Genomic DNA, 13648 nt, shown 5'->3' on the forward strand with positions numbered 1-13648 from the left:
GTCAGATAAAGAGCGGGATGATTTTTAGCTTCCCTGCAGTTCCGGATTAAGGATCGCTATCGAGGAACTTGCCGTCTGGATGATTATAGCATTTGTTCTTGGATGGACAACACAGGTATCCAGGATCCAGGGGGACAGTCAATACAAGCAGATTTTTGGCTCTACTATGATTTTAGTTAATTAGGGGTCCGTGTAGCTAAAATGTAGGACTAGGGCAACAGGCTGGAGCTCTCGTCTGATCTGTACAGATCTGACAGAGGAAAAGAAAAACAGTAGCTCAGGCTTTATTGCGAGTAGCAGTAGAGGCTCAAATGGTGAAGGCTTTTGGTTTCTGACTGGATCAAACTGCCACCACTGGGCCCTTGAGCAAGGCCCTTAACCCTTTCTGCTCCAGGGGCAGTTAATTATTCCTAACCCTTCATTGTGGCTCCAAAATGCTAACCTGGAATATCTGAAGAAATGAATTTCACAGTGCTGTAACGTACATGTGACAAATAAAGACTTTTATTCCTAATGTTGAAAGTTTCTTGTTGAAATCAAAGACTATTTCACGGTATTGAAAACGTTTAGATTTCACATCACCATATATCTTTAACTCTGTGTTTCTGGGTCAAGGGAATCGATTCATGTGTCGAATTCAAATACTTTTTTATAACGGCTGTTTATTTTTTCGCTGACCCACGCCGAAAGGTTCGAGATCTTTAAGCGCCCTTCATAATATCCCGATGTAAATCTTTTACATCGACCGACATAGTTTCAGCTTATAAATTTGCCCGGAAAAGGAATGGGGTCGGCGACCAAAATGTAATCCGTATGAAATGGTACGAATCTCATGAGATATTATGACGCTTGATAGCTTAACGATACGTAAATAAACATCTACCAAAGCCCTGAAATTTAAGGAGCAAACCTGTAAGGTTTTAACATCCAAAGGCTCTGTTATGTATGTATACATATATATAGAGAGAGAGGATCTTAATCCTACTCTGACACGAGCTCTTATTTAAAACCATGATTCATGAGGATGTAGTGGGACGTCAGGATCACGGAGATGAGCAGTGTTTGCCTGTGAGGGATTAGTCTCTCAGCCTGCTACACAGGGGCGTAATCAAACCCTAATGCTCTCCAGCCGGCCTTTAATGCCGTTTCACGGGCGTCTTTACAGACAATGATCTACCTATAAAAAAATAATCTAATTAGCGCTGTAATTATTATCCTGGGTGGCGTCTGTACCGTATAAGGGAACTCAAATATGTTTCCGCACAGTCAGCGAATTAAAAAAAAAGTGCTTTGCTTAATCTTCATTATCCGCTCAGTGCCTTACAGCGAATGTTCTATCGAGTCAGATTCTAGAAAAACAAATGTACGTTAAAAAGGATCGTCTTCGGAATCAGACCCGAAATAAAAATGCTTTATGGAAATAGACAGCTAAAAGCTGGTCGCGGTGTTTAGGTGATCGTCTTGAAGCGTGTGTGTGTGTGTGTGTGTGTGTACACAAGGTAGGAGTGAAACTAAGAGAACACTGACAGCTGCTGAAATCACCTTTTTTGTTTCAGGTTCTTTGCTTCACACAGAAAGAAGCGCTTCTTTCGCACTAGCGGATTTCTCAGCGTTTACTTAACCAGGGTCATGTGATTCGTACGATGTCGCTTTTTTTTTTTTTTTTTACAATGAAATATAACAAATTCTTGTGGAACTCGATTCAAATTTGTGCAAATGTCACTGCAGAGAGCAGTATGGTTGAGTCGAACAGAACAAGACGAACCCATTTACTGATCGAGTCATCTGAATCGATTCACGAGTCATATTCGAGTCGATTCACGAGTCCAATGCGATATCACGTATGAAATAAAAAAGAAAAACACTTCTAAATTCAAAAATTCATATACTAGAGTTCAGATTTCAGGACTCAATCGTATTGTTGCAAAAAAAAATCTATCATTTAATCCTGATTTTTTTTTACCTTTAATACTATTCAATATTTTTTATATAATTTCTTTCTGTCGACTTTATCTTCCAAAAATTTTCGTATTTACAACAAATTCATTTTAACCAGATGGTCGATGTCTTTCCGCTGCCAGCGATCCAGGACGAAGCATACACAACGCCTCTCCGAAGCTATTCGAAGCTCCAAAACATGGATATGATCTGAAAATATTGATGAAAGTATGTAGTGACATATCAATTACACATAATAGCTTCCTATATATGTGCCTTAATGGTATTTCTGACAGTTTGCTGACATGGCTTACTCTGTGTGTGTGTGTGTGTGTGTGTGTGTGTGTGTGTGTGTGTGTGTGTGTGTCTGTGTGTGTGTGCTCGCTTGCATGCAGGCACCGCTGGTCGAAAAGTGGTGCGAAAACAAAAACCTCCGCAGAGGCCTGGAGTATATTATCACCCAGGCCTCTGAAGATCCCGCAGTCTCCCTCACTCTGTATCCTAATCGTAGCCATTTGTCGTGCTGAAGGAGCCCAGGGGCCAGCGGTGACGCCTCATGCTAATCCCCTTATTTATGGAGCAGTAAGACCTCTGGCCATCCATCAAGGCTTGATTCAGGCTCCAGCCGAGAGTGCCGCGTGGACACGCACGGGTTAACGAGGAAGTAAAAAGACGTCCAGCTATCCATCACTCAATGCTGACAACTCCAGCAGAGAGCGTTTCAGTCTTTTCTCTTCTCTCAAAAAACACCAAGAGGGGATTGATCATGCGACCGATCCCTGCTCAGTGACAGACGTCAGACTTTCTTTGTGTCTAGCAGCAAACACACACACACACACACACAGATTTTTTTCCAAATCTGGATAGACTTTTTATGCAATAAAATTGAACTGAATATTTAATTGTTCGCAAAAATATTGTAAATGTTATAACACCTTCGTGTTCATTTGCTTATTTTCTCATTTAACATGACGCTATATGTCCTATTTAACACCCGACACCTAAATATACCTTATATTACATACAGAATTTGTTTTACAATGTTTTTTTTATGAGCGTTTTGAGCGTTTTTTTTTTAGGAGCGAATAAATCAGCGTTTTCTTATTTAATGTCGAATTATTGTCCTGTTTTATGTTGATGTGTTGCTTTTATTTCATTAAATGAAACTTTTCTCATTTCACTTAACATTAACATTAACATGTCCTGGTTTACACACTACACTTAGATTCGCTTGATATTATAAAACAAAATTGTTAACACCTAGCCCTCCGTTTTTTTTGTTAAAATGTCTCAGAGTTTTCTTATGTAATCCTTATTGTCCTGTTTAACATCCTACATTTAGATGTGCTGCGTATAAGAAAAAAAAACTATAAACACTGAGCATTATAGTGTTAATTTTTTTTGCAATAAATTAGCGTTTTATCATTTAATGAAACACCACGTCGTCCTGGTTTACGCTCTACGCTTACATATGCTGCATATTACAAAAAAGGGCAAACTTCTTCCTTTATAAGTTTTGTTTTTAAACTTATTTAAATTATAACATAACATGATCTTGTCCTGTTCTTTAGATTCACTGCATATCGTAAACAATTTGGAGACAATGAGCTTCACGCATGTTGTTTGCACAACAAATGTGAGAAATTAAAGATTAATTAGATTAATTAGAGATTTGGGGGTTTTTTTTATCTAAAATGATCTAAAAAAAAAAAAAAAAAAAAAACCTAATATATATTTTTCTTTCTTTCGTTTTTTTTTTTTGTTTGTTTGTTTTTTTAAACCTACAATGATTTTTGAAATGAAAGAGCATTGTTTTTCAGGTTGTCTTTTTAAAAAAAAAAATAATAATAATAACAATATAACCTGAATATTTTTTTTATTAAACATAATCTAATAAAATAACAACAATAATTACAGTTAATACAGCAATAATAAAGTTTTTCTGAGATGCTTTTGAGAAGCTGTATCATAAAGCTTATTGAGTATTGGAAATGCTAAGCTTTACCTAAGGTTGGGGTAAATTCATATTGCCAGGCAATAGTGTTTTTTTTCCCTTGAGTGAGTGTGTGAGTGAGCGAGCGAGCGAGCGAGAAACACTCAAACCTTGAAGAACTGCTCCATACACTCAAGCTCATATGGAGATTTTCTCCCTGTTTCCTTCTTATTCCCTGTCTTCAGGAGTCAAAAACACACTTCTTCCTTCCAGACACTTGTATAACGTACGACAGCATCACAAACTTCCACAACACTGTGACACACACACACACACACACACACACACAAAAAAAATGCTGCTCATTATTTGGAGCACAGAACATAAGATTCCCTTAAGAGAAACCGAACGCCGAGAGCAAATTCTGTGAGGCGTTTCCATGGTAATCGATACCCGCAAAATTCCTTCATGCTATTTCCCTAAGACTCGTCGCATTTACACCGTCCTTACGGTGCTCTCGTAACCAGGCTGCTTATGTAACCGAGGCTCCGAGGAGGAGACGGAGGGCGAAATGAAGAGGTACGGAATTAAACTGGAGATTGATGAAATTCATCACTGGAATATGCGCAAGAGGTTTTTTTTTTATCTCGTCACAAAATGTCAGTGATAAACAGGCAGCTGCAGTTACATTTTCTGTGGCCAATTTCCCAGCTCTCTGCTTTAACGCCAGTAGTCACTCGCCCAGCATGAGCTTGTCGAGGAGCTAAAAAACCACGCAACAAAATAAAAAATAAAAATGCTGACTCCGGCGTACGCGGCCGCCCACACACTCCTTGTTTCCTGAGCAAAACGCGCGTGTTCGCTGCTCAGACTCGGCCCATGATGCAACATTTCCCCTGAGATTTTTGACAAATATATTTTTTTATATCCCTCTTTCTTATTTTTTCCGTTATTATTTTATCCGATATGTCCACAATAGCCTTGCACTTACAATGTTTAGTCTAAAAACAGCCACCATTTCCCAAGTATCCTATTATACCACTTGAAGGTTCGGTTAGCGATTTTGATGCGCGTTCACTGAAGGAGAAATGCTTCGAAATCAACACAAACTGAACCGATGATTTCTTTGCAGCCAGCATCTACGAGATGAGATGATGAGACGAGGGAACGTAGCCACATGGGTGTATGGGAAGACTTCGCAACAAGACATGAGTAAACTGTACAGAGACCAATGCAAACAGAAAACACGAGTGTTGAATGACACAGAAGGTGTCCAAAAACAAAACAACAGCCACTTAACAGCCACTGACTCTCTCTGCTGTGATTGGTTGGAAGCTTGAGGATCACCAAAAAATGCAGAGTGAGTTTTTTCCCCTAAATGCTTATCTTATTAAAGCTGCCTCCACGTACTCGAGCCTCACCAAATATTACAAGATATAACATTAATAAATAGCGACTGACTGGCCGCGCCATTAAAACATGAAAGAAAGGGGGAGAAATAAAAACAGACATGAGACGTATCTATAAGACAGGTAACCTGACTAGGTTTACGTGCTACGTCTACACACATACATCTACATGCTAATGCGTCTGCTGAGCCACGTTTTAAAGGCTCGACTGTCTGACTTCAAGGATGACTTGCGTTACATGTTGTGTCTAATAGGTCGAAAATCAATACGATTTAAGCTCGATCCCAAACCTTATTTGCTCCTATCAGATGTTCCGGGGCCGGACGTGAGAAAAGGTGAACATGCAGCCGAGACGAAGTAGAAGTCAGAGTAGAGAAATGTGGAGAGGACAGTTTCAGAGAGAGAGGGAGAGAGAGAGGGAGAGAGAGAGAGAGAGAGAGAGAGAGAGAGAGAGAGAGAGAGAGAGAGAGAGAGAGAGAGAGAGATAGGATAGTGTGAGATAGCATGTCGAGGGAGAGAGAATCGAGAGAGCATGATAGCGAGAGAGAGCAGAGATGTGATCGCTCGTGAGATCGCAGTGAGAGAGAGATAGCTAGCAGTGAGCGCTGAGAGCGTACGGAAGTTTTTATCTCTCATATCTAGATGATCAGCTAGCGAGAGCGGGAGATGTGGGTCTATATAGAGATAGATGTGAGATCTTTTTTATATGCTCTCTCGTCGAGATCAGCACGTACTCTTGCTCGCATCGTAATATATATCTCGCTATCTCTGATCTCTCTATCTTTTCTTTATATCGTTATTTATATCGCTTTGTCTGCTATCTCTATCTTTATACATCTGCCTATCTTCTCTTCTCTCTCTCGCTGCTCTCTCTCTCTACTCTCTCGCTCTCTCTCTCTTCTCTCTCTCTCTCTGAGCTCTTTCGCTCTCTCTTTTTTGTCGCTCGGTTCTCTCTCTCTCTCTCGATCTCTCTCTCTCTCTACTCATCTCTCTCTTGCATCTCTCTCTCTCTCTCTTTCTAAGCTTGTTTCTCCGCCTTTTGTGTTTTCTCATCTGGGCTGCCCGCTTCGCTGCTCTCTCTCTCCCTCATCGCTCTCTCTCTGCTGAACTGTCTCGGTGGGGTCGAGCGCTCTCTGTGCTCGCTTGTCTTCTTTGTGCGATCGGCTCATTTCTGACTACTACTTCTCTCTCGCTGACTCTGCTCTGCTCCTCGTGACTTCTCTCATCTCTCTCTCTCTCTCTTCTCTTAATCTCTCCGTATCTCTACGCTCTGACTAACGATCTCTCTAGCCTACTGATGCTGCGACCTCTACGCTTACAGGCTACTGCTTCTCTCTGAGTCGAAGTTCGGAATACACTCTTGGACTCTCTGCTCTTTTCTCTCTCTCTCTCCTTCTCTCCTTCTTTCTTTGTGACTTGATGTGACGTTACTGACACTGTTGTTACATCCACATGTAGCCCATAAAACAGAGAGCGACAGCTGTCAAAGTCGCAGTGAGTGAAAGAAGCAGGCAGGTGGGACAGCAAGGATTCCCTCACCGGCCTCGATCTCAACACAAGAAACTGAGCTCTCTCTATCTCTCTCTCTCTCTCTCTCTCTCTCTCTCTCTCTCTCTCTCTCTCTCTCCCTCTGTCCCTCTCCATTTTTTTCCTTCTGTGTGTGTGTGTGCTTGGACTCGCTCTCAAAGAAGTCCAACAATGTCCAAGTAGCTTTAATGACTCACCTAATTGCTCCTTTAAGCTCCTGGCAAAATTTGACTCACTGAACAGAGCAAGTGAGAAGCTCTTTTTCATATGACACCACACTCAGAGTGACTAAGTGCTCCGTCAAATATGACCGTGAGCCCTGCTACTGATTAAACAGGCCACGCGGACGTGCCGCCGTTCAGCTTCAAGCATGTGAGAAAACATTTATACTCACTTCTGTTAAGTGCAGAATTATTATTATTATTATTAATAATAATAATAATAATAATAATAATAATAATAATAAAGGATTACAACATTATTAATGTCAATCAGTCGTACGTGTTGCCTAGACAATTTGAAAAAAAAAAAAAGAAAGAAAGAACTAAATCTCTAAAATATCTCATGTAGGAAAATTCTTCAGTATGCAAATCCGGTAGCTGATACATACCATATTTGTTTTCATATTTATTCTCATTACTATTCTTGCGACACGTTAACAGAAAATTTAACAAGTATCACATCAGTGTTTCCGTCGTTGACTTTAAAACGGTGCCACTCCAAAGGTAATATAAAAAGAAAAAAAAAACAATTAAAGGTGTAATAAGCATATTTTATGCAAAGCCATAACAGTTTTCTAGACTCCTTTGCCACCTTTGCATAGACAGGTTTCAACTCGCTGGAAGAAAACACAGCTTGAAGGAAATACTGGCTTCTTGGTTGACCTTGAAATAAAACAAAAACAAAAAAGTTTCCAAGTTCTCTCAGACTTTTACTTCTTTAACAGCTCTGTGGATTACGAAGTGCAGGTCGTCCTGGGAGAGAAACCGCTGGTATTGTAAAACCTGTCAAGGAGTTTTACGTCTGCTCGAGCGATCGTTTGTAAATCTTTGCCAGCTTTGAACAGTACGGACATTTGGAAGGTCGCATAATAACAGGAGGAATAACTGAATGTCTTCAAATGCAAAATATCATATTGTAATTATACTGTTGTTGTTTTTTTGCAGTAAAAAAACCCCATTATATCTTAAAGTACTATTCCTTAGAGTGGTGATTATTATTTTTTTTATTTTATTTATTTATTGGTTGATTGATTTGTTTGATTTAATCAATTATGGCTCAATATATAGCAGACTTTATTTATTTTTAGATCATTTTATTATTTTTTTTATTATTTTATATTATATTATATTATATTATATTATATTATATTATATTATATTATACTATTATTTGTATTATATTATATAGAAGTAAATATTGCACTATTAATTTCAAGCAATATATTGGACAGACACAAAGTGCTGGTGTGTGTGTGTGTGTGTGTGTGTGTGTGTGTGTGTGTGTGTGTGTGTGTGTGTGTGTGTGTGTGTGTATCTGCGTGTGAGAGAGAGAGACAGAGAGAGAGACAGAGAGAGAGAGAGAGAGAGAGAGAGAGAGAGAGAGAGAGACTACATATTTCATGAATAACTAATAAGGCAAATATAAATAAATATAATATAATCTATACACCAGCAATCTTACTGTCTGAATATTCCACAAAGTTTATTGCAGCTGTGACACCTAACCTCTAAAACAGGACTACAGCTTATACTTTGACCCCTTTGCTTTCCCCCCACCCCTTGCCCTCCCCACCCTCCCAACAACCCCATCCTTGGTGAAACTTGGGTTAGGGTTGGGGGAGCTTCCTCAGTTGAAATTGCAGACACTTTCATATGCAAATGTAAGAAAGAAAGAAAGAAAGAAAGAAAGAAAGAAAGAAAGAAAGAAAGAAAGAAAGAAAGAAAGAAAGAAAGAAAGAAAGAACCCTAAAAATTTACCAAGCACAATAGTGTGCATGCGCGAACATCCAGGCCTAGTGTTAGGATAATAGTGCTGCAGACGGTGCGGTGATGTAATTACGGTAACTTTTAATTAGTAGCTTGGTTTTACCTCGGAAATGTCTTAAAGGTGGTGTGTGTGTGTGTGTGTGTGTGTGTGTGTGTGTGTGTGTGTGTGTGTGTGTGTGTGTGTGTGTGTGTGTGTGTGTGTGTTGGGGGGGGTGTAATCCAGGGTTATTTTTTTTGTTTTGCGTTTTTTTCCGTTTCTATTGACATGCAACGCTTTTCATATGCAGATTAATATGGTTAAGAAATGTGTGTGTGTGTGTGTGTGTGTGTGTGTGTGTGTGTGTGTGTGTGTGTGTGTGTGTGTGTGTGTGTGTGAGGTGACACCATGACGTCCAGCACAAACTGGACCAAATGGGAAAGCGGGGCCGCGCACGGTGTTGCTAGAGCCAGATGGAGCGCGCTCTCGTGTGACTGTAATCAGTGCACTTTTTCCCCTCTTTACATTTAAAAGTTCTGCATTTATTTGAGAGAAAAAAATAACACTCTTGGATGGTGAACTAGTGCACGTAGGGGATTTTAAACTAATCGATTTCGATCTGGCAACCCTGTGAAGAGGTGGGGGTGCAGCTTCAACAACGGCGCATTTGTTCCCCAAGAAATTCCTCCCCGGCTTTAGCTGTCTGTTCAGCGGCCCAGTGCAGAAGGGAATAAGCACGACTGAGTGAGTACTACACCACTAGACTATGTGGCCTACAGTCGCCCTAATTACTGCAATAAAAAGGAAAAGAAAAGAAAAGATTTCGTCCCACAGAAAGAAAGGAAGCAAGTCTACTTGCTCCAGACATGAAGTTTTGGAAAGCGATTTAACTGAGCTGGACAGAGGGGAAATATATATATATATGTGTGTATTACGGCATACGTTCATACACACACACACACACACACACACACACACACACACACATATAATATGTATATATATATATATGTATGTTTGTATATATATATATATATATATATATATATATATATATACACACACACACACACACACACACACACACACACATAATCAATTACAGTATATATCAGTATATATATATATATATATATATATATATATATATATATATATATATATATATATATATATATAAAGAATGTATGCTATAATTGTTCGTGTGTGTATATATACACACATACTGCACATTATTTTAAAACATCTCGGAGAGTTAGACACTCGTGCCGGCCTTGTTTCAAGTCGTGTGTTCAAATCGCTCTATTCTTTCATTAGTGCCACTTAAAACGGAATTTATGCAATTAAAGCCATTTACTTTGCTTGCCTCGCTTGCCACACACACACACACACACACACACACACACACACACACACACACACACACACACAGTGCAAGTAGAGTGAACACTGGGCATCAGTGTGTGTGTGTGTGTGTGTGTGTGTGTGTGTGTGTGTGAACAAGGCTGGCTTCAGCCCATAGGTGAATTATACATGTACAGTGAACATATCTCATATGTGCCGCAGTGTGCAAACAATTCCTCAATCATACTAATTTCACCTATGCAATGCTACTTATTATTATTATTAGTAGCAGTAGTATTGTTATAGAAACACCAATAAAGGCACAAGGTCACAGTGGCAAACGGGTGCTTTAAAAAAAAGTGCATTCATTGGAGTTATCAGAAGTGTTTTGATCGCTTCACCACTGTATCCTTCTCCCAATTTCATGACTGATTTCATGCTTTAGAGCCCACAATTTAAAATCCCATCGCCCTTAATCCGACCGAGATTAGGGTTTAACGGGGTTTTAACGGGCGACACAACATCTGGCAGTGTGCTCATTTTCAGAATAAAAAGAAATGAAATAGGGGCTGTAACATTCCCAATGGTTCGCTGTAGTGAGAATGATCTAACACAGAGCTCAGGCGATGTCGGGATAAAGCGCTGCTAGCAAACGGTGTAACCTCCTGTTTTTATATGGGACAAAATCCCTACACACACTCCAACAAATGTAGAAAAATGTCCTGAAAGTTTTACTCACAACACCGGACTTCCGATGTACATAAATGCGCACCCTGTTGCGCACAAATGGGAGAGAAAAACAAACAGAAATCCAAGCAGCGCTGCAGGAGCGCGCACTCGCGTATCCATGCACAGTAGTGTGTGGTAAGGAATAAGCGGTTATAGCAGGTTTACTTACCCGCTGAACTGCGGTTTGCTTTGGTGCAGCACCAGAAAAAGCCTTCACACGTCTCACGTAGCGGCTCCCGGCCACCGGCTAAACTCCATCACCAAAAAGCGCACGGCTGGGGGGTGAAACCGGGCCGGTGTGTTTTCTTTTGCGCGTAGGAAAAAAAGTAAAGACCCCGCGTATGAATGAGACCGAGAGAGACTGAGAGAGAGAGAGTAAGAGAGAGAGAGAGAGAAAGCAAACCCGCCGGCGCTCAGACGCGAGTCAAAATCGACGCGAAACACCGTCCCTGCATGGTTCAGGAAAAAAGAATCGACTACGACTGTGAATAAAGGAGTGGAGAGAGTTCACAGACTCGACTGGAAGTGAACTTGCAGCTCCAATGCGCTCACGGTCCAGCTCCGAGCTCCGACAGCAGGATGTCAGAAATGCACAGGGGCCGCTGGAGTGTGTCTCTGCAGCAGCTGCGTTCGAAACAAGAACGCACACAAAACCCGGACAGGACCGGCCAGTGGATTGGACAGAAACTGGAACTGGAGTAATGAGCGTGCTCACGTCCCAACCCCTCACTGTTAAGAACATTAAAGATGCAATCTGTGATTTTTTATTATTTTTATTTTTATTTTTTTTAAAGCAGCGTATTTTGTCTTATTTGTCAGCTCACATTTCATGGAATAAAATGACTGAAAACATTCACACCTAGGGACAATTTTAAAGTAGCTGATCCACCTACATGTTTTTTTTTTTTTTGGAGGTATTAGAAAACCCAGAAAAATCCCACAGATACAGCAAGAACATGTAAAACTCTACACTGTATGTAGTAGGATCATAGGACTTCAGGATACAAACAAACAGACAATCAAACAAACAAATAATCCTTTTCGATTTCATCTGATTGATTTGTGCAGTTCTTTTAACTAGTGATATGGTAAAGCAGCTTTGCAGCAATCCAGATGTGGATTTAGATCAAGCCGGAGAAGAGAGTGGTGATGGAAATGTACCTTGAGAGGAACTGGACATAAAAAGGTGCTTATGCTGTACTGAGCTTTACTGGTTGAACATACCACAATTAAAGCTGTTCTTTGATTGACAGACTGTAGCTATGTTTCCTGTGTGTCCATTTGCCGACTCCTGATAGGCAGGTGCCGAAAAATCGTCTTGAATGAATGGAGAACGAGCGATTTTAATCAGGACATGACTGATTATCGGTATTATGTATTACGATGCATTTCATAACGCCAGCGCAGAGAGGAGCGCAGTAATTAGTACAAAATTGTGTTTGTCCCTCCACACTTCAGCAAGTTTGATCAACAAGTCTAAGAAATCAGTGGGTTCAGTGTGTTATGTGCGGTTCTCTGTGTAAACACATTACACAATGATGTACTGAGTCCCTTTGGGCATTAAACTGATAAACATGTGACACTCAAAAACAGGTACAAGGACTCTGACAACACATGGCTAAATGCTGTACTGGATAATCCAAATAGAAGAAATCTGTCTGTTTGTTTTTCTATCTATCTATCTATCTATCTATCTATCTATCTATCTATCTATCTATCTATCTATCTATCTATCTATCTATCTATCTATCTATCTATCTATCTGTCTGTCTGTCTGTCTGTCTGTCTGTCTGTCTGTCTGTCTGAATGTCCAACCACCTCACTGACCATTAACGTGTCTATCTATCTATCTATCTATCTATCTATCTATCTATCTATCTATCTATCTATCTATCTATCTATCTATCTATCTATCTATCTATCTATCTATCTATCTATCAAGAAGTCATGGGTTACATAGTTCAGGTTGTTTTCCAGTTGTTTTGTTTGTCTTTGAAGCTGGTGATCTGTCACAAGCGGTTGCCATAGTAACTGTTTGGCATAATAAAATGCGGGGACTTTTTTATGCAGGTGATGTTTGTGTACTTCTGTACATCGTCACTCTAGCTAGCACTCGATGTTAAAACTAATAGACACACAAAACGCTGAAATTGTTGCTACGTTTGTATCTGAAAGAACAAAATGTGTAGAAGACTGAGATGTACTGTATGTCATTTTTTAGACTGAGAATCATTTCACACTGAAATATTTATTTCGCCCGAACTTTACTGCTTCACTGATTCACAATAGGTAGTTGTTGTTGTCTCAACATCTACTCTAAACCCTTTCTCTTTTTCTTTACACTAAAAAAAAACCCACGGTTTTCTTTCTGACCTGATTAGCTATGCACGACAGATACAGCTAGCATGGTCCTTAGCTTGTTATCCTGCCATCTTGGCATCTCGAGACGTAAAGCAAACAAAGGTGAGGGAGATAAGAGGAAACTGTAAACAAGCAAATCGTTCCCATTGTTAATGGGAACAAAGGAGATTAAAAACACATCTGGACAGCTTTCATACGGTGGAATATCACCGGGCCGCGTAATTACACCAAAATAATTGGGGTGTATTTGATGTTTTTATACACAATGGGTTCAGAAGTGAAATTACTGCAGTTTAGAAGAGAAGTATGCAGATAGATCTCTGTAAAGACAATCCTCATCACATGTACAAACCACAAACCCCATTTTTTCTTTCTCTATAATTGGAATTTTCATAATTTTTTTTTTCCCCATAAAATTATACTCTCCTTTTATCCACACCGC

At 39.8% G+C, this 13648-nt stretch overlaps 1 protein-coding gene across 12 annotated transcripts in view; it reads right to left on the reverse strand.

The window, feature by feature from the left end:
- Positions 1-11473, reverse strand: part of LOC113658419 (adhesion G protein-coupled receptor L2-like) — a 133519-nt gene extending 122046 nt beyond the window's left edge. For 10 of the 12 annotated variants that reach the window (XM_047818798.1, XM_047818786.1, XM_047818792.1 and 7 more), the window contains exon 1: positions 11015-11472. The gene's annotated coding sequence lies outside the window, so the exon portion shown is untranslated. Of the gene's footprint in view, positions 1-11014 lie in introns of all 12 variants that reach the window. The other 2 variants (XM_027170830.2, XM_047818802.1) reach the window with 1 other exon arrangement.
- Between the last annotated feature and the right edge of the window lie 2175 nt (positions 11474-13648).

Source organism: Tachysurus fulvidraco, chromosome 1 (genome assembly GCF_022655615.1).
Source record: "Tachysurus fulvidraco isolate hzauxx_2018 chromosome 1, HZAU_PFXX_2.0, whole genome shotgun sequence".
NCBI lineage: Eukaryota > Metazoa > Chordata > Actinopteri > Siluriformes > Bagridae > Tachysurus > Tachysurus fulvidraco.